Source organism: Lissotriton helveticus, chromosome 12 (genome assembly GCF_964261635.1).
Source record: "Lissotriton helveticus chromosome 12, aLisHel1.1, whole genome shotgun sequence".
Classification (NCBI taxonomy): Eukaryota; Metazoa; Chordata; class Amphibia; order Caudata; family Salamandridae; genus Lissotriton; species Lissotriton helveticus.
In genome coordinates this window covers 243,767,666-243,788,629 of record NC_136073.1, presented here as the reverse complement: position 1 = coordinate 243,788,629, position 20,964 = coordinate 243,767,666, and positions in this window count along the sequence as shown.

The window sequence follows — 20,964 nt, the reverse complement described above, 5'->3', positions numbered from 1 at the left end:
GTCTAAGCACTAGTCTAGCAGCGGCATTCTGGAGAACCTGGAGACGGCTCAGGTTCTTTTCCAAGGTTCCCAAGTAGAGAAGATTGCCGTAATCCATCTTTGACGTGACTAGTGCATGCACCAGAGTTTGGCGGGCTCTGATAGGTAAGAATTTTAATACCTTCCTGAGACTTTTAAGGGTCCCAAAACATGATCCAACCACCTGATTGATCTGAGGACCGAAGGCAAGGTCAGAATCAAACCAAATGCCCAGGTTCTTTGCTTTCTGGCAAGGGGCAGGTAGTGGGCCCAAGCACGGTGGCCACCACGCCGACGTCCACGCTGATTGGCCTCCCCCCACTACCAGTACCTCGGTCTTGCCTCCGTTGAGTTTGAGGCAATTGGCGGACATCCAGGCCGCGAGATCTTGCATGCAAGCTCTGAAGATGTCTGCCGAGGGACCGGGGGTACGTGATAGGGAGATGACCAACTGCGTGTCGTCGGCATATGATACCATTTGGAGGCCATAGCTCTCTACCAAGGTAGCAATCGGGGCGACATAAAGATTAAAAAGAGTAGGGCTCAGGGACGAGCCCTGCGGCACCCCCTGATCCAGAGAGATGCGCTCAGAGTAATGGTCACCCTGCCTCACTTGGAAACCCCGGCCTGTAAGAAATGAATAAATCCACTTCAATGCTGCCCCTCTCACCCCACCTTTGCTCAGACACTGTAGCAAGATGGAATGTGCTACAGTGTCTAGGGGTAGGTTTATTTTCCATTTATTGTAAATAACAAAAATTAGGGGCTGAGTTTAATGGCGGAAAGACTGCCATCGACAGCCTTTCGGTGACGTTCTCACCGCCATCGGAACCACCTTCACAGCCCGCCATATTAGGATGGTGGGCGGTGTGATGGTGGTCGGTAACTCCAACCACCACACATCCGACAGGCTCCTTGCCACCCTTACCTTTCATAGGGCCTGTGTCTAGCACTCACAAAGAAACCTAACACTAGTCTTTGTGACCCTAGACTTCTTTGAGCCTTGCCAAGGAAAAGGAAGAACTTTCCATAAACAGATGTGGGGTGGCCTGGAAAGTGCCCCCACTTCAAAGGATGGCACTAGCTATAAATATTGGACGTCCCGAGCCACTCTTCAGTACACACATTAACCTGAAGACATTACAGAAGAAGGACTGCCTTGTTTCCTAGAGGACTGCTCTGCTGTTTGAGACATCCAGTGTTCACCAAAGAACTGCCCTGTTGCTACCAGAGGACTGCTCTGCTGCTTGAGGCCTGCCTTTTTCCCCAGAGAACTGCTCTGCTGCTACCAGAACACTGCCATCTTGCTTGAGTCATGATCCACAACAGGTGCCTCTCTAGTCCTGGACCCTTGGCTGGCAGCAGAGTGCACTGCTCTACAAGGGAAGGAGAAATCCTGACATCCTGGACTCTTTGCGACAGACTTTGAGAAGATAACTTTTTCAAAGGGACTAAACTGATCCCTGTATCTGGCCTGCACTCCATTGTGGTTGGCCTGAACTTGTGACTTTCCCCTGTCTAGCATCATCAGATGACTGCGAGCAGGTTTTTGTGCTGTACCTTCCTATAACTTTCAAATAGCATCTCTTTGCTTCTCCTGATTGGTTGTTCATCATCTTGATATAAATTTCTTTATTTAAATGTAGTCTATTTCTTACAAATTGGTTTGGTGTTTTTCTTGTGTTGTATTTTCACCTTATTACTGTTTGTGTGTTGCATAAATACTTTACACAATGCCTCTAGGTAAAGCCTGACTACTTTTGTGGCAAGCTACCAGAGTGTTAATCACAGGTTGATTTAGTGACTTTGTTGTCAACCCTGACAGGATTGTGGCTGCTGCTTGACTGGGATTTTGTCCTCCCTCAACCAATAACCCAATTTCTTACAACACCACAGAAATGGGGTATCCAATTGTGTGGCCACAGTGGTGCCACGGCTGCACAGTGCAGCTAAAGCCATATTCACTGCAAAGCCCCTTTAAATGGGTCTTGCCTCATGCAAATGACATGTGCTGCAGTCTCCACCAACCGCGTGTTCCACCATCAATTAGGCAGAACCTTCTGAGTCTTACTGCCTTGATAGCAAAAAAAAAATCAGGAGGCAGTAGTCTTCCTTTTGGTGGCTGTGGTGTCAGAAGTAGCAAATCCCTCGTAGAATTCCTCGACCCACAGTCCTCATGAGATCGGCAACCCAGGACCCAGTGCCTTGGGAAATAACAAAGTGATAAACAAGTTTTACACCAACCTCTGCAACTGCAAAAAACTGATCTTTACAATAAACTTCAAGTTGCCCATACCGCCTGATATTTATATACAATGGCACTATCTATTTAAACCTAATAATGCAAGAAGCATGAAAGGAGTGTGAGGAAGAGGTGTGGCGCCGCGGCTAGGGCGACTGACTCAAGAATCTGGGGATCACGGTTCGACCCCCGGCACCGGCGGCAGATTAGCCCAGCACCATGTGACTCTGGGCAATAGCTTGGTTAATCTTACCAACGGCCCCCAGCGCCTAGAGACCCTTACGGTGATTGTGCGCTTTACAAATGTGGATTATATATTATACTTATTCCCAATCACATTTGCTTTTACAATTGTTTTCTTACAGTAATACAACAATATATGTTTAGGAGTTATCCTGCTAAAACATCTTAACAACCCAAGTTTTGCATAATTCCCTGATGCACCTCCTTGTTTAGCACATATAATGCACTCAGGAATTACAACCCACTAACGATCACGTTTAGTTGTATAAGGTTCAGTAAGGGAAGGGGTTACCCCAAAATTACAAAATGCCATTGTAAGAGTAGGACTTGAAATTACTACAGTTTGGTTGGTGGTTGGGAGGCAATCAGTGGGAGCAGCTGCTATTCCTGGAATGCCCTCTGGTGCAATTCTTGCTATCTCTGGGTTCAAGGAATATCAATAGAGTGGAAGGCAGAGCATGGAGTTCTCTAAGAGCCCTGTTTACTTCTGTAGTTGACATTTCTTGCCATTACCCTACCTCTTCAGCTGCAAAGATGAGGGTACAGAAAGTGTGCAACAAGGTGTCGATCCTTGATGTCATTGGGGGTAAATGGTGTGTTACTTCACCTCCATTAAAAGGCCAATTTTGTGACGTCATTGAAAATGGCGTTCAACATCACCTTCACTATAGGACCAGTCCCGTGATGTCATTGAAAATAGTGTGTTATGTCACCTCTACTACACGACCAACCATGTGATGTTATTGGGGGTACATTGTTGTGTTAGCTCACCTCCACTACAGGATCAATCCCATGATGTAGTAAAATGGCAAGTTATATCACCTTCGCTACAGGACCAATCATGTGATGTCACACGTGTGGGGACAAGAAGCTATTTTACAGTAACTTCACCAAATGGCCAATCCTGTGATGTCCGTCTGGGTAAAAGGGAGTCTTACATCATGTCTGATACAGGGCTAATCTTGTGCTGTCAGTGGGGTAAAATGGAGTGCTACATCACCTCTGCAAAAGAGTCCTGAGAAGTCATTGGGGTAAAAGGGCATGTTACATCATCCTTGCCAAAGGGCCAATTCTGTAATGTATTTGGGGGTAAAAGAGCATATTAAAAAACCTCTGCACTAGAACCAATCCTTTGGTGTCTTTATGGGTAAAAGAGGGTGCGATATCATCTCTGCTAATGACAATCCTGTGATGTGATTGGGCATAAAAGGACGTGTTACATAACCTCCTCTACAGGGCAAAACGTGGGTTGTCATTGGTGGTAAATGGCATGATACACAACGGCGGCCCTCCCATTAGGGAGGAGGAGCATTGCCCCACCTGCTGCCAGAGCAGCAAAAGTGAAAAATAAAAGGTAACAAAAAGAATTACCGTTTTATTTTTCACTGCTCCCAAAATGAGCAGTGTTTGGGGGAGTGGCATTGATGCATTGATGCAGACTGGCAGCAGGGGAGTAGTGCTAACTGCGCAAGTCATTTTGGCCGGCAGTCTTACGACGGCCAGCCTGATGTGCACATTGTAAACCTCTCCACCTAGCTATCTCAGAAAGCTGGGTGGAGAGCAGGCTCAGGCATCCTGTGACTGCTGGAGCTCTGAGGCTGCCTGCTCCAGCCAATCCTAGCACTGCTCTCATGCTGCTCATCTGAGCATGAGTTCATTAAATAAGGGGGGGGGGGTTTACCCAATAAAGTCACTGGGGACCTGGGTGCTGTATAGTACAGAATAAGGGGTCCCAGTGAAGGTATCACAAGTACACAAACAAACCACTTTATATCACACAATATAAAATCACAAACTAATGATTTAAACACACTGTTGTTTATTCACAATGTGCTTGTTCATATTTCTTTATGGCAAAATCATAACAAAATTGTTGTGCCCCAGGAAAGGGAAGGTGAGGGACAGTGAATGGGTAGGAAGGGAATGTGCAAGGTAGGTTATTTGTGACAAAAATATATCAATGTATGATTATCAAACAGTTAATATAGCTGGCTTCAGAGCCCTAAGCCAGTACAATAAATGAGCTATTAATGCTCAATGTTTAAAAAGAAACCATAATAGCGATGCTACTAATTAATGAGTAGAATGATGGTTGCATCGACTGGTGGGTGGTAATACTGTGGACGTTTCGACCCCGAATATACTGGTAGGTATACGTCACACCTTAAAGAGGGGTCTTCATCAGGACAAAAGGGGCCCTGGGGAGCACTGGTTTCTCTAGAAAATAACAATACAAAGGGGAACGTAATATTTACAATGAAAATTAATTCAGATTAAAAACACACAGGCGCACGAGGGCGCCCAACACGGACCAATATAAAAGAAAATTGAAAATCATTCACCATGGAGAGTTGGGCTAGTTAGCTCACAACTTGTACAGGAGAGCGGGGAGCATTGATAGACCCAGTTATGATTATCAGGATCGATATTTATCCAATGTGTCCTCATAAGTAGAACCACTTCCAAAGGGATGTCAAAATGATCAACAAATCTCTATTAGGAGAGAATGGACACGAAACGACATATCAGTACTATGTCCCTTAATATTTCAAGTATATCTACAAAGATTAATTACACAAATTACATATACACTGAACAACCGCCTTGAGGTTCCATTATTGAGTAATTTCATATATATCTTGATTGGGAACCACATGGGAATAAATTGTGCCAAATGGGCACAGAAAGGATTGATATCATTGAAAATGAACTTGCTCTCAAAATCATCCATAAATAATATTGCCAGATTGGGGGCAAATGTAGCCCCCATAGCCACGCCCTTCGGTATAATGACTTCACCGTCATTCTCTCGTCTTTTTAGAAACGTTTGTAGAACCGAGTGCGGCACCCTTTTTTTGACAATGGAACTTCCACGTGTATCGGAAGAACGTGGCAGCCAACACTATTAGGTATGGAGTGACCCTTATAATTGGCTAACATGGATTTTAAGTCCCCAAATATATGTTATAACCTTTGGTTATCCATTCGTTCTTTTAGCAATTTGAAGGGAAGAAAATTAAAGTGGAATACCTTACATTTTTGGTGGGTCACGCAACCCCGCTGAGACACGCCTGTGAAAATTACATTGCTGTGGTATGCACCCCAATTTGTTTTTGTTGTGGTTTGTCATAACTGCCCTTCTTATGCACTTCATTGAACTTGAGGTGATTATACCGTTTTCGAATACTCAGATCACTGTGAGCCTGTCCTGAATGTTAGCAGTTCTTAACAATTTCTCCTCTGTTTGGATAATTTTGAATGAGGGAGCAATTTATTCCCATGTGGTTCCCAATCGAGATATATATGAAATTACTCAATAATGGAACTTCAAGGCGGTTTTTTCAGTGTATATGTAATTTGTGTAAATAATCTTTGTAGATATACTTGAAATATTAAGGGACATAGTACTGATATGTCGTTTCGTGTCCATTCTCTCCTAATAGAAATGTGTTGATCATTTTTGACATCCCTTTGGAAGTGGTTCTACTTATGAGAACACATTGGATAAATATCGATCCTGGTAATCATAAATGGATCTGTCGATGCTCCCCGCTCTCCTGTACAAGTTGTGAGCTAACTAGCCCAACTCTCCATGGTGAATGATTTTCAATTTTCTTTTATATTGGTCCGTGTTGGGCGCCCTCGTGCGCCTGTGTGTTTTTAATCTGAATTCATTTTCATTGTAAATATTACATTCCCCTTTGTATTGTTATTTTCTAGAGAAACCAGTGCTACCCAGGGCCCCTTTTGTCCTGATGATGACCCCTCTTTAAGGTGACGTATACCTACCAGTATATTCGGGGTCGAAACGTCGACAGCTATTACTACCCACCAGTCGATGCAACCATCATTCTACTCATTAATCAGTAGCATCGCTATTATGGTTTCTTTTTAAACGTTGAGCATTAATAGCTCATTTATTGTACTGGCTCAGGGCTCTGAAGCCAGCTATATTAACTGTTTGATAATCATACATTGATATATTTTTGTCACGAATAACCTACCTTGCACATTCCCTTCCTACCCATTCACTGTCCCTCACCTTCCCTTTCCTGGGGAACAACAATTTTGTTATGAATTTGCCATAAAGAAATATGAACAAGCAAATTGTGAATAAACAACAGTGTGTTTAAATCATTAGTTTGTGATTTTATATTGTGTGATATAAAGTGGTTTGTTTGTGTACTTGTGATACCTTCACTGGGACATCTGAGCATGAGAGCAGCATCAGGATTTGCAGAAGGGGGTTGCCTGAGGCTCCACGATGTGCCGTTATGCTGAGGAGAGGAAACACGGGCAAGTACTTTTTTTTAATATATACCTTTTTGGCCCTCACTGGGTTTGTCTCTCGGCCCCCTCTACATCCCCTCAGTGTTGAGGGTCACTGCACCCCTCTGATGCTACATCACCTCTTCCACCCCTAATATTTGAGCTAGTCAGTGCCCACCAACATCTCTGGTGGATCCTGCCTTGAAGCAGTACATGGTTCACACAGCGATTCTTTTAAAGATACAGGTCACGCAGTGCCACGCTGCCTCCTGTTAAAGTTTTCACCTTCAATTAGAGATATAGATTTCCTGGCTTGGCTTCACGGCGCAGGCAGCAGTGTTTCTTGAGGCAGTGCTGTCACAGCCGCTGAGTCAGATAAAGACATTAGCAATTACTAAACGGCACAGCTTCCCGCCTAAGCTCTGAGCAAGTGCATCCCCGAGAATGCGTTTAGAGCTTCACTTCCTGCTTTCATCTGCTCTGCTAGAAGCCGCAGATCTAACCTGGCATTCCTCTGAAACCATTGTTTAATTTGTAAAACGAAATAAATGAAAGTAAGGGTTCTTCTTAGGAGCCTGCAGCAGGCACATCTGAATTCAAGGACTGTGAATACGAAATCTGCCTAATTTTGATTGCACTTCCTGCTTCTTTCTTCCATCACCCTACACTTCCTGTCTCTTTATCTCACTCTTGCAGGTTCATCACATTCCTTTTTTTCTCTCTATCATTGATGTCCTATCTTTTGCTTCCTTTTCTGCGGTTCTCTTCCTTGCTCTGGGTCAAAGACTGATGACGAAAAATAAGTTGCAAAAAAAGAGTGCTGTTGCACACTCGTGCACAATAAACACTTGGGGCCAGATGTTCAATAGAACTGCGACTCGCAAAACTGTCGCAAAGTGGTTTGCGAATGGACAAATGGCAGTTCGCCATGTACGAAAGCCATTCCCAAAACAAAAATAGCGATGTGACTGGTTTGTTTGTGCATATGGAGATAACGAATCGGAATTAGGAAATCACAGATAGCGATTCACAAAGAATATGTCAATTGTGGTTAGTTGAAATTGTAGCCATTTGCATAACAATTTACCACCAATTTAAACCAGGTGCTAACATGGTGCAAACTATAAAAGCTGGCCCAGAATGCACCATAGCTGTCCACAATGGCTGCCCCGTAGAGGTAGTGATAAACTTTATTCGGCTTCCCTGTATGTGACAGCAAGCAGGATGCACATACTGGCTGATAAGGAGGCAGAGACAAAAGAGGATATTCAAAGTAAGGCTGACTATTTTTGACCAAATGGAGGAAGAGATATATCACCAATACAGGCTAAGTAGCACTGTCATTTTGGAGTTAATTACGTTCCTAAAGCCACACTTAAAAAGCAGTACTGTGCACAGCAATTCCATCCACACCCATGTCCACGTTTTGTGCTTGTTTCACATAATAGTCACTAGCAGTTACCAAGATATGGTAGCTGTTGCAGGTGGGGTGTCGTAAAGTGTGCTTTCATGTTTCTTTTGCTCATTCCTCAATACCATGCTTCTCGACATCTACTGCCACATATACATGCTCAGGAATGATGAAGAAATGTGTATTACCAAATTGCAATTTTACAGGATAAAAAAATGTCCCCAGGTCATTGGGTGTTTAGATGGGACACATGTGCCCATATGTCTTCCAACCCATCTTGAATACATTTTTAGAACCAGAAAAAATATGTGGTTTGCAATGCCCACAGCATAATAACTGACATTGTGTCCCAATATCCAGGGAGCACCCATGACTTCTTCACGTTTTGGCACAGCAGAATATACAGACGACTGGAAAGTGGAGAGTTTAATGAAGGATGCTTATTAGGAACTGACAATGAATGTGAATGTCGATATGTGAGTGCCCATTCCTCACACTATGTATCTTGTCTCACACTAATATATGAGTTTCAGGTGAGAGTGCAAATGCCCTACATTCCTGGATCCTCATACCCTAACTTTCTCCCACACCCACAATGAAAGGGGATACAACAATGCACAAGAACTGTGATTGAGTGGACATTTGGACTGCTCAAATTAAGTTTTCGCTACCTCCATAAGAGTGGGGGTGCCTTAAAATATATACCAAAAACATCTTGTAAGATTGTAGCAACTTACGATTTCCAAATTGTGATTTGCTAATATTCACTATTTGGAAATCACAAATCAGATTTTTTGTACTTCTGGCCCGAAGTGCAGCTCTTCACAAGGATTGGTGTATATAAGTTTAATAGAGGTGCTGATAACATAAACTACTGTCAGAATTGAGCTACTCTTGGCATTCAGATAAATTGTTGTAATGCCTCCTATTTGGAGGGTCCAAAGATGTAATTAACAAATGACAGCCAACAAAATTCTATCACCAGTATCTGCGGTACTTGATTCTGAGCAAATGTGATCAGCTCTCATACCAACTAGTCTGTCTTCACTGGTTCCCCCTCTATCACCATTTCAAATTCAAACCTCTTTTATTGTGGGAAAGTCCATCTTCAATACCTCTAGTGTTTATTAATGGTAACCTTCATTTTTTTCTACAATATGTGCTCTTTCCTCTTCGTTGGGCACTCATTTGTCATCCATGGTTGGAAATAGCAAAGGCACTCTGGAGTATCTTCTCAGTAGGAGGTCGAAGGTATTGAACAATGTCCCGCTTTTGCCCCTAGAATCCCTCCATCTAGTGCTCACAACTAAATGGATGGCCTTTATCTTATATTTGGGGCCTAAGACCGGGTCAGCTAAAACTGACAGCTGCGTCTTTGATGAAAGTTTGACTATAAGGACGGCTTGTCTTTGACTCCTATGGGGCTTAAATTAACCTCATCTGGAGTTAATTACCAGATTATTTTTAATCCAAATGTATGTGTGCATGATTGTGTGCATGCTATTGGCACTTGAAATGTTTCTGCATGAACGATGGCTGGGTTCACTTTAGAAAGCATTCGAGACCTTTTTAGTCCTGAGGAAGGCCGACTGACCATTATGGCAAATAACTACCGTAACATGTGTACCAGATATTGTGACACTAGAGCACTAATTACCTCCCATTGTCAATGTGTGCTTTTTGTACTTCTTAACTTTACCAGAGGACCCATGAATACAGAGCCTCATTACGATGCCGGTCAGACGAGTGTCGACCAACATTGTAGCAGAATTGGGATCGACTGACAAGTAGTCGGAAGCTCCATTTACCAAATTATGATGTGAACGCTGTGTAGGCAGCCGGAATCATAACTTTTTCCATTGCGGATTGTGCTGCGGCCCAAAAAGAGCTGAACACTGACTGATGTTTTCAAACATCCATGCCTCTTGTGCCCAGGCACCATGTGGAATCTGGCACATGGGGCATAGATGTTTGGGGGCTTCACAGGTGCCCCCCTGGGCCCTTAGTGGGGGCCCACAGGGGACATGGGGCCCTGCTATGGGCCCCCAAAGTCCATCCCAGCTGCCTTTTCATGGCGGTTGGACTGCCATGAAAAGTCAGTCAAAATGAGCCATCGTAATCCTTTCGCCGGTGCCTGAGCACTCACCGCCCCTATTGTAGGAGATTTCGTTTTGACCGATGGTCTGACGAGCTCCTTGAACCCTTCAGAAGCGCAGTCAGTCTCTCCGCTCGCTGCCTCCGACTGCTGCGCATCATAATGCAGCGGTCAGACTGCCACCGACAGGCCGTCGGTAGCGGTCTGTCGGACATCACAATCTGGCTCATAGTGTGGTAAATTAGAGGGAGAGCAGTGGCGCCGCGGCAAGGGCGACTGACGCTGGAATCTGCGGATCAGGGTTCGATCCCCGGCTCCGGCGGCAGGTTAGCCCAGCACCATGTGACTCTGGGCAATAGCTTGCTTAATCTTCCCGATGGCCCCCAGCGCCTAGAGACCCCAACGGGTGATTGTGCGCTATACAAATGTGGATTATTATTATTATTATTATTATAAATCCCACTAGGTAATTTTTACTCTTCTTATACAAGGTGTTAGACCTGTCAGCCTTAGGGTGATCTTCCCCCAACATGTTTGCCTGCTTACCCTATATTTTTGCTGAATTTCTTGTTGACCTGAGGACTCTGAGCACTTTACCACTGCTGATTTTACAGGGTATGGTGCACTGTGGGACATTTAACATTAGAGCAAACAGGATGTGTTGCTAAAGAAGGAAGCTTTCCCTGGAAACCTTGTGCCCCTTGGTTAGGGAATGTCCAGGAGTCACCTACACTCACTGGCTAGAGAATTGTACTAAAGTGGCACCTCATCTCCATCTGCCAAGAACACATATGGACATGTGGATGAGCAGAAGAGGTAGAAGCCTGCTGTCTGTGACCTATGCGGGGCCCTGAAGGGCTGGTCCTGTTCTGACTTGTACCCAGGACAGAAAAATTAACATAATAAGCTGCAACATGCTCTTTTCCTGGAGTTACCTATTGGCCAGTTACAATTGTACCCTGACTGGACCCTGCTAGTGGCATCTGCTGAAGTGAGTCCTGGCCCCTAAATGCCTTGCAGTGACCAAGTGGAGACACTCCACAAAGAAGGAAAATGGGGACTATGACTTCCAGATCTACAGCGGGACATTCTAGCTAAGGAATCCAATTTTGCGAGGACTTTGTCAGAGATAGCTTCCATGATTTTTCCCACTCAGAGCTTTTCCCGCCAAAACTAATGGACTCAATTAGACTTGCCAACCGATATCAGACTTCAAGAGGACTTTGTAGGATCCAGCCTTCAACTTTGTCCAACTAGGAGATTTCAAATTCCAGAACAAATACTAAGTCAGAAGTTAACTTATTTGACCTCTTACCAGACTAAACTGGCCTCAGGTGCATTGCAGTTGGCATCAGTTCATGTCTAGGTCCTGATCTACTGCAACAATAGATGCTGTGCTACTTCTTGGCACTTTGTAACCTAAATACTTTTAAAAATCATTCCTCCATTTCCCCTGATTGGTTTTTAATAATTTGTATATTATTTTTCATAAATTAAATATTTTTGATTTTTAGGAATTGTCTGTGGTATTTTTTAGTAGCTTCCAAATTGTGTTTTGGTAGTGTTAAATATTTAACATGTTTTCCTTTACTTTAGCCTGTCTTCTTTGTGCCATAGCTACCAGAGGTTGAGTTCATGTTTAATTATTCAACTTGTGTGTTGGACCTAACAGGATTTTGGATGTCCTAATTAGAAATTACATCTTCCTCATTGAACCTTTATCCTGTGCTGACGACACAGTTAATTTTCACACTTAGTGAATACTTGATTAATGCAAAAGTGCGCTTTTTTGCCGGTATAGCAGCTATTACCTCTTAGAAGACAGACAACTGTCTACAGCTGAATGGTAAGACTGAGATAATGCTCGTTGGTGAGGCCCAACAGCACTGGACACCAGACTGGAGGCCCTTGGATTTGTGCGCTGCACCAAATCCGATGTTGGTTGTAAAAAATCTGGGGGTTCAAATTGATCAAGCACTCACTATGAAAGAGCAGGTTGGCAACACCATAGGGACTTGTTTTCATATGTTGTGCTTGTTACAGAGAGTTTGCACTCTCCTTCCACACAATTCAAGGAAGCCCTTAGTTCAAACATTGGTTATCAGTCCCTTAGATTATTGTAATGTCTTATTAACTTCCATCAATGAGACATTGATGAATAAACTGCAGGTGTTCAGAACACAGCAGTCCGTATTATTATCAATCTTTCTACCCAGGTCAGCTTCTTCTCCTCATTTGCGCTCTCTTCATTGGCTGCCAATCAACAAAATAATAATTTTCAAAATTTTCTGTCTATCACATAAGTCCTTAAATGGCAAAGGCCAAAGCTATCTAACTTCACTGCGTTTTCCTTGTCCACCAAGTTGACCTTTGGGATCCACGGACAAAGCCTTGCTTACAATCCCTAGGATAAGTAATTCTTGTTCAGGTGGAATGTCCTTTTCTTACTTAGCCCCATTTTATTGGAATAAGCTTCCACTTCACTTATGTCAATGTACTGATCATTTTAAATTCAGGAAATTTGAAGCCTAAGAGTCTGGCTTACCTGTTTATGTTCTGAGCTGTGCCGAGATACCCCTTCCGGGCTGATCCGTGCATGTCACAAATTAAATTAACATAACATTAATAACCCATTTTCTTACAGATAATGTCAATGAATGTGGGCAATGGTGGAATTTGAATGCAAACACTGTTTAAGGTCCTGATGAAGCACCGTTTAGGATGGAACTGTTTTACCTGTGCACGGTGGACCCACTGCCACATTGAATGCTGAGGCAATGTGCAGAATGGGGATGGACAGAACATTGGTGCAATTCTTAAAGGACTGTAAAGATTGAATCGAGGAAAAATCTGGTGAAGAGACAAAAGTACAAGGCTGTTCATATCTGTTCAAGAAGTCACAAAAGACAAAAGGATGGAGACTATAGAAAAATGGCTCTTTGCAGCTGGTGCACAGCCCGAGGGTCAGAAACAGACAGTTCCAGATCAGGGCCAGTAGAGGGAGTGCAGTCCCTCCTGGTCACCATAAAAAGGCTACAAACTGACAAGATGGTGCCTGACAACTTTCCAATTGTTGCATGACCCCACTCTTGATTAGTTTGTCGTTGTATTGCATTTCCCCAACTCTTGTTATGTTGTTCCCTTCATATGGTTCATGTTTCCCTTTCCCTGGTTGTCTTACCCTCTTTCCTGTTAGATTTGTGTTGCTTTTTAGCTGCTGTGGCTTCACCTGATAGTCCTCTCGGTCCTTCCGGGCCTCTGGATACTTACTGGCATCTTCGAGGCCTCATTACCATCATCTCCTCTGAAGTAATGGTGAGTTCCTTTGCCTTCCCTACTTGTGGCTCTTTTCATGTGGGATTCACGCATATATATTAATTTGTGCCACTCATTCTTTCAGGACCTTGAGCCCAGATTCTGAGATTTCCTATTAACCCCTTGCCTGCGGGGGGAGTGCGCAGCACACCGGCGCTCGTGACGAGCTGAGCTCGTCACGCAGCACGTTGGCGCTGTGCTCATGACGAGCTGAGCTCGTCACGGCCACACCCGTTTCCTTAGAACGTTCAGCACAGCAGGGGAATTAGCCCCACGTGTGAGCGTTGCGGCCGTTATGACGAGCTCAGCTCCTCATGAGCACACGGCCACTGTGGCTCATGACGAGCTAACCTCGTCATGAGCATGTGAGGGGTTAAAACTCCATCCATTCTCGGCATGAAGATGGAATCTCCTGTAATGGCTCTCACGGAGTGGTGTATTTCTCTCTCACCTTCTCTTACACCTATCCCCCTCTTACGCTGTCCCGGAATGATCCAGGAAGTTGTTACCTGCCCGCCTCTCAGGAAGCCCTAAATGGGAGATTGGTAGAGCCTGGAATTCCCTCACAGGAACAGACACAATCCTGACAAGAACTAGTTACATTTCAGCTTCTGTGACCAATGGAGAGTGGGGCAGCCCACAAATTATCACTTGCAACAATATGAAAGAATGGAATGATCAACAACTTAAGTCACTAGTTAATGGAAACTAGCAAAGCCAACCAGAGAGAAAGAAATGTATGTGTGAAAAGACTGTATTTTTGGTGGATGTATAGTATCAGTAACACAATAAATGTGCATTCTTACTGCACCAGATACTAATTCACCTCAGAATTGAATATCACAGTAGCCTTGCCATGTAGTCAAAAATACATCCACATAGCTGAGGAGCTCTGCTCCCATACATTCACTTACAATTGCAGTGGAACAAGCGTATTTCTGCGGAAAGCATAATGTATGTGAAGCTTAACCATCTGGGCCTCCAAAACAGCCACCTTGATGCATGGGTCACCAATATGTTTTCCCAACAGGAATACAGGAAGAGAGCTCACCCTCACCCTACCCTATGAAATCATAGATATACTGAGAGTTCTGGTGGATGTGAAAAGAAGACCACAGGTGAGTGCTGTGGTCAGAGCAGAGGAAACAAATTGGAGTCATAGGGCATGGAGTCAGATCCTATTCTTCATGGAGGGGGGTGGTTAGGAGCTGACCTTTGATTTATAGACCTGCCCCCTTCATCCTTAACTGACTAATTCACACTACATCATTTCCCAGGAAGACAACATCTATCCAACTACTCAGTGACACTAATGCAACAATTAGATACGCTCTAATCACCTGCTCTTTTTAGGCATCACGCTTGCATATGTCCATTTGATACAAGAATTGAATTCAAGATAGCCTGCGGAACACATTAAACAATTCATACCACTCTGCCTCCTTATTTTCTTTTAAAGAACACTCCAATGCACGAAAAACAAAGGCAGACATTGCCTAATTTTACACATTCCTGAAACCAAACAAACCAAGGAAGCAAAACGGACATTGTCTGGCCTAGTTTCTAGATTGTTGAACTCCATCCCAGATTATATCAGGCTAAATCTGAACATTATTGCTTTCCGAAAGGACTTAAACACTCACCTCTTTAGATTTCACCTCCCTGACTAATTTCTCCACTTGAATTAACCGTATACAGGCCTGTGTTTTGTACCGATTTGGTGTTTGCAACTACAAATAAATTATTCCGATGTGCCAAACCTATTTTGGGAGTTGATAATGTTTTACCTAAAGTGAGTTTGCGACTTTAGCAAGGTGGGAGGAGCATGCTGTGGATGTTGCTTCCAAATGGTGATTTGGTATCAGATGCACTGGTGGCTGCATCCCGATGCAACATGGTAGGGTAGCAAGGGGGAAGGGACATAAATACATTAAAAAACAATATATGTTTAAAAATAAATTAAGACTTACCTGATGTTGCGTTCCCTCCATCTTCCTCCTGTCCCGATCCATGACTGACACACAGTGCGCAGGCTCCCGGATGCCAATCCCAGTGCTATTCTCATACTGGGAATGCTATTTCCAGCATGATAGAAGTTCTGGGATTGGTCTGAGCGACCTGGTTTGCCACTGAGAAAGTGCTTGGGAGCCTGTGGTTTTTCTCCACCCGGCTGTACATCACAGCCAGGTGGAGAAATGCTAAGTGTGCATGCCGGTTTGGCCAGCCTAAAACAGCTAGCCAAACTGTCATGCGCACTTAGTAGTGCCCACAACTCCTCCTCCTGAAGCTCAAGAGTATGGCCCGGCCCCACCCAGCGACTCAGCTACCCAGCAGAGGGAACGGCAAAAAAGAAAATGATAATAAAATTATTTTATTATCATTTTATTTTTTACTATTGCCTTTCCTGGGTAGCAGCAGTGGGGCGACGCTCCTGCACCATAGTGGAGGAACCATCCTAGATCAGATGCATCAGTGGTACTGACTGGAATTCCAGGCACACATAAAAATTAGTGCAGTAATTGGTTTGCAAAAAGAGATTCCCTTTTGACCCCATACCCTTTGAGAATTGGGGTACAATTTGCAGGGAATTGGGGAGTAGGTAGTGGTCCAGGCAACCACTGCCAACTGTCACTGCAACTTAAAAAAAAACCAGCAACCACATTTCTTTTAAGGATCTTGTCTGCTTTAAAAAAAGTTTTATTTTTTTAAAAACAAGTACAAGGGTTGTGTTCTTCTGAACCTTGCAAGCCACCATCTATATGATATTGACCAATCGCAGTGAGTCACAATTTGCAATCTACCTCATTAGGAATAATAAGGTAGGTTGGAGTGTAGCCCACTCTGATTTGGAATTTTGTTAACTGACCTATTAACATACGGGTTCGATCGCAAAATTAGATATCAGTCACAAAAAGACTGATTGCAAATTAAGTCCACTTTTTGGAAACAGTATCTTTGTACAGCTTCCCCTTTGAAAGTCCTCCACTGCCCTGTCGCTCGGCCCATGGTAAGGAAATACTTACTAATAAGTAGATAAATACAATATTAATCCCTTGTGGCTGTGCACCCTGCATTAGCATCAAAACATTCTAATGAGCACTGTCATCTGTGGTCTTCCCCAACATGCATTCTGCCACTTGCTCCCCATTCATCGAATATTGAGGGATCCCAATGAATAGCACGCTTAAGAAAACAGCAAATTCAATTTCACAATGGTAAGTTGGCAATACCAGATCATGCTGAATTCTTAGCATCATCAGATGGGGACTTCAAAAAGGCACATAAAGTTACAAATAACTGCCATATGATGTAGAGGTTTGCAGCACATACAATGAAAAATGCATGCTGTACACATGTATTGAAGCTCATTGTATAATTTACTGTATGCCCTTCTCTCCCCTAATGCCCATGCTTCCCTGACATCCAATGTCTTCATATTCCTAACTTCCACCTGCCCCCCCATTGGTCCTCATGCTTGTCACACACCCACTATGCTCCCCATTCATCCAATACATCCTCCACCACCCTCCACTTCTAATCTTGAGTCATCATATCCGCCAATGTCTCCCCCTCACTCCACGTCTTCCTGGCAGGCCTCTCATGCATCTTCCATGCATCCCGTGGCGGACCATCACTACTACATGTCTCCTCAGCCCCCATGTGTCCTCTTCCACCTCAGGTACTTGGTCGAGTTGGTCGGGGTAGTCTTTTGGGCTTCATAAGTGCATTATAGTGCACCTTTCATGCTACTCAGCTACGACAGCCTGGATATTATGCTAAAGTGCCTGTTAAGATATATTATGTGTTGGACCTGGCATCCTTAGCATGATCCTCATTTTGTTGGCCTTAGGATTCTGCACACTTTACCACTGCTAACCAGTACTAAAGTGCTCTTTCCCCAAAACCTGGTAACATTGACTCACATGCAATTGGCATATTTAATTTACTCATATGTCCCTAGTAAGTAAGTATTTATTGTGTGTGATTAATTAAAACCTTTACAAAAAGAATTTCAAGAGAACATATTCCATAAAATCGATAAAAATACATCTGCAATCTGTGATGTCCCTTCAAAAGCAACAAAGTCTATTTTTCATTGTCTAAATTCGAAGACTTTTGTTGCCTTTAGGCTTTGGATTTTATTCCATTGGTCACCTCTTTTTCATTTTCCAACAATTGAGGCTTGCTTTCTGGAAGAATCTGGTGGCTCTGCAGGCTATCTGCAGCTGTTGGCTGTTCAGTACTAACATGACTGCCGGCCGACATGTTCTGATTTGGAAAAGGCGAAATATTTGAAGGAGATAATACCTTCTCAAGTTACTCAGAAATGGACAAATGCACAAAATGTGAATCAGGGTTTCTTCAGAGAGACCACAAAGTCTGCACAATGATGTTGGCCATGTTTGCCTCCATGCCGGGATCTGGTCTTTTGAAGTATAGGTTCCCAGCCGTAATCGTAAAAGCATTTGTTGAGTAGACGGTGTTATATAGTTGACTAAGTACGGTTGTGGGACACATCTCTCATACGTGGCCAATACCATCCAGGCGTGTTTTTTCTTAACAAGAGCGGCTTTGTCTACAATCCAGGATTTGTGTTTTGCCGCACCGTTGGCTGCTTTTTTGAAGGCCACGGGGGTATGTTTGGTATTTCACGTTTCTTGCATATCGAGATTTTTCAATGCTTCTTCCAGTGATATTTTCCATGCCTTTTTTCCTTTAGTTTGATTATTTATTTCGGACCAACAGTGACCCATCAGCGTATCCTCTTGGGCTGCTCTTAATTTCCAGCACGTTTTTAATATGGCAGCTTGTCTGGCTTGATGCTGATTTAGTAACCCGAATTCAAGGCGTACCTGCGCCTGAGATGCGAACGTCGGAATCTGATAGATGTATTTAAACAGCGCTGACTGTTGGAGGTTCAAGAAGTTTGCATCTTTGCCTCTATATAAGTCAGAGCCGTACGTGAGCGAAGGGAAAAAAATTTGCAGCAATCACTGTGCCTAGCTCCTTCCTCCCATACTGCCAATGATGACCCATTGAGATACAACTAAGCTCCCATTGTGTGTGGCTGTCTAGGAGGAATACACAAAGTCCGACTGGCAACTGCACCTAGTCATGTAACCAGAGACAGGCTGCAGGCACCAAATGGCTAAGGCAAGAAAATGTTTACTTTTAAAATCCGACCTTCACTTTAAATTAGGATTTTAAATTAGGATTCCAGAGACACCTAACTTGAACCAGTCATATCTTCCCATTTAGAAATTACACTTACGAAATGGACTTAAGTAATCCCACTGTTATCCTCCTGCTACAACACCCTCCGCATGCTCCGCAGGATCTACAAGTGGATCCCGACCGAAACAAGAAGAACAGTGACACAGGCCCTCGTCAGCAGCAGACTGGATTATGGCAACGCACTCTACGCAGGAATCCCAGCCAAACCCCTATGACGACTACAACGCATCCAAAACGCCTCCGCCCGACTGATCGTCAACGTCCTCCGCCGCAGCCACATCACCCCCCACCTGAGAGACCTACACTGGCTGCCCGTTGACAAGAGGATCACCTTCAAGCTCCTCACCCACACACACAAAGCGCGTACCTGCGCCTGAGATGCGAACGTCGGAATCTGATAGATGTATTTAAACAGCGCTGACTGTTGGAGGTTCAAGAAGTTTGCATCTTTGCCTCTATATAAGTCAGAGCCGTACATGAGCGAGGGTAAAAATTTTGCAGCAATCACTGTGCCTAGCTCCTTCCTCCCATACTGTCAATGATGACCCATTGAGACGGGGAGAGAGGAGTTGGCCTAACGGCTAGGGCGCTTGACCTCGGACCTGGGGACCTGGGTTCGAGTCTCGGTAACTACGCCAAAACCTCCTGTGATTCTGGGCAAATCACTTAATCTCCCCGTGCCTAAAATGAATGTGTGTCCGTCCTCATGTAACATAACTGGTGCTATGTAAAGCGCTCTGATACCTCATTCGGTTTGGGTCTAGTTCGCGCTATATAAAACTCAGCAAAAAAAAAACAACAAAAAAAACACCTTCAGCTGGTATACGTTGGATGGGCATTTTAAATTTGTTTTTAGTATGTTTAGGGCGAACCGCAATTTGTTTGCCTGGGCTTTTCTGTACAGGGTGTGTTCTCTTAATGATCATCTTGAATCGCCCAGTACTCCCAGGTACTTATAGGAGGGGCTTTGCTCTATGCTGTTTCCCGCAATGTGCCCTCTGAATGTTTGCTGCCCTGGCTGTGTCCCTAGTAAAGTGCACCAAATGTAAACAGGGTCTTCAAAGTAAATGCTACTAGTGGATCTGCAGCACAGCTTGTGCCACCCACTTAAGTAGCCATTTAAACATGTCTCAGGCCTGCCACTTCAGAGCCTGTGTGTGCAGTTTAACCTGCCATTTCGACCTGGCAGATTAAATATTTTGCCAGGAACAAACCTTCCAATTTAATACATGTAAGTCACCCCTAGCGTAGGCCCGGGACAGCCCAGAGTGAGGGTGCAATGTATTTAAACATCAGGACATGTACTTTAAAGTTTTACATGTCCTGGTAGTAAAATAAAGCTCTTAAATTTGTTTTTCACTACTGCATCAATCAATCAATCAGAGTACTTGTAAAGCGCGCTACTTACCTGTGAGGGTCCCGAGGCGCTGAGGGGAGGGGGGGGGGATGCTGCTACTGCTCGAAGAGCCAGGTCTTGAGGAGTCTTCTGAAGGCGAGTAGGTCTTGGGTCTGCCGTTTGTGGGTAGGGAGGGTGTTCCAGGTCTTGGCAGCGAGGTAGGAGAAGGATCTGCCACCGGAGGTCGTTCGTTGGATGCAGGGGACAGCGGCGAGGGCGAGGCTGGAGGAGCGGAGCTGGCGGGTGGGGGTGTGGAAGCTGAGTCTACTGTTCAGGTAGGCTGGTCCGGCGCTGTGGAGCGCTTTGTGTGTGTGGGTGAGGAGCTTGAAGGTGATCCTCTTGTCAACGGGGAGCCAGTGTAGGTCTCTCAGGTGGGGGGTGATGTGGCTGCGGCGGAGGACGTTGACGATCAGTCGGGTGGAGGCGTGGATGCGTTGTAGTCGTCGTAGGGGTTTGGCTGGGATTCCTGCGTAGAGTGCGTTGCCATAATCCAGTCTGCTGCTGACGAGGGCCTGTGTCACTGTTCTTCTTGTTTCGGTCGGGATCCACTTGTAGATCCTGCGGAGCATGCGGAGGGTGTTGTACCAGGAGGATAACAGTGGGATTACTTAAGTCCATTTCGTAAGTGTAATTTCTAAATGGGAAGATATGACTGGTTCAAGTTAGGTGTCTCTGGAATCCTAATTTAAAATCCTAAATTAAAGTGAAGGTCGGATTTTAAAATAAAATTCTGAAAAGGC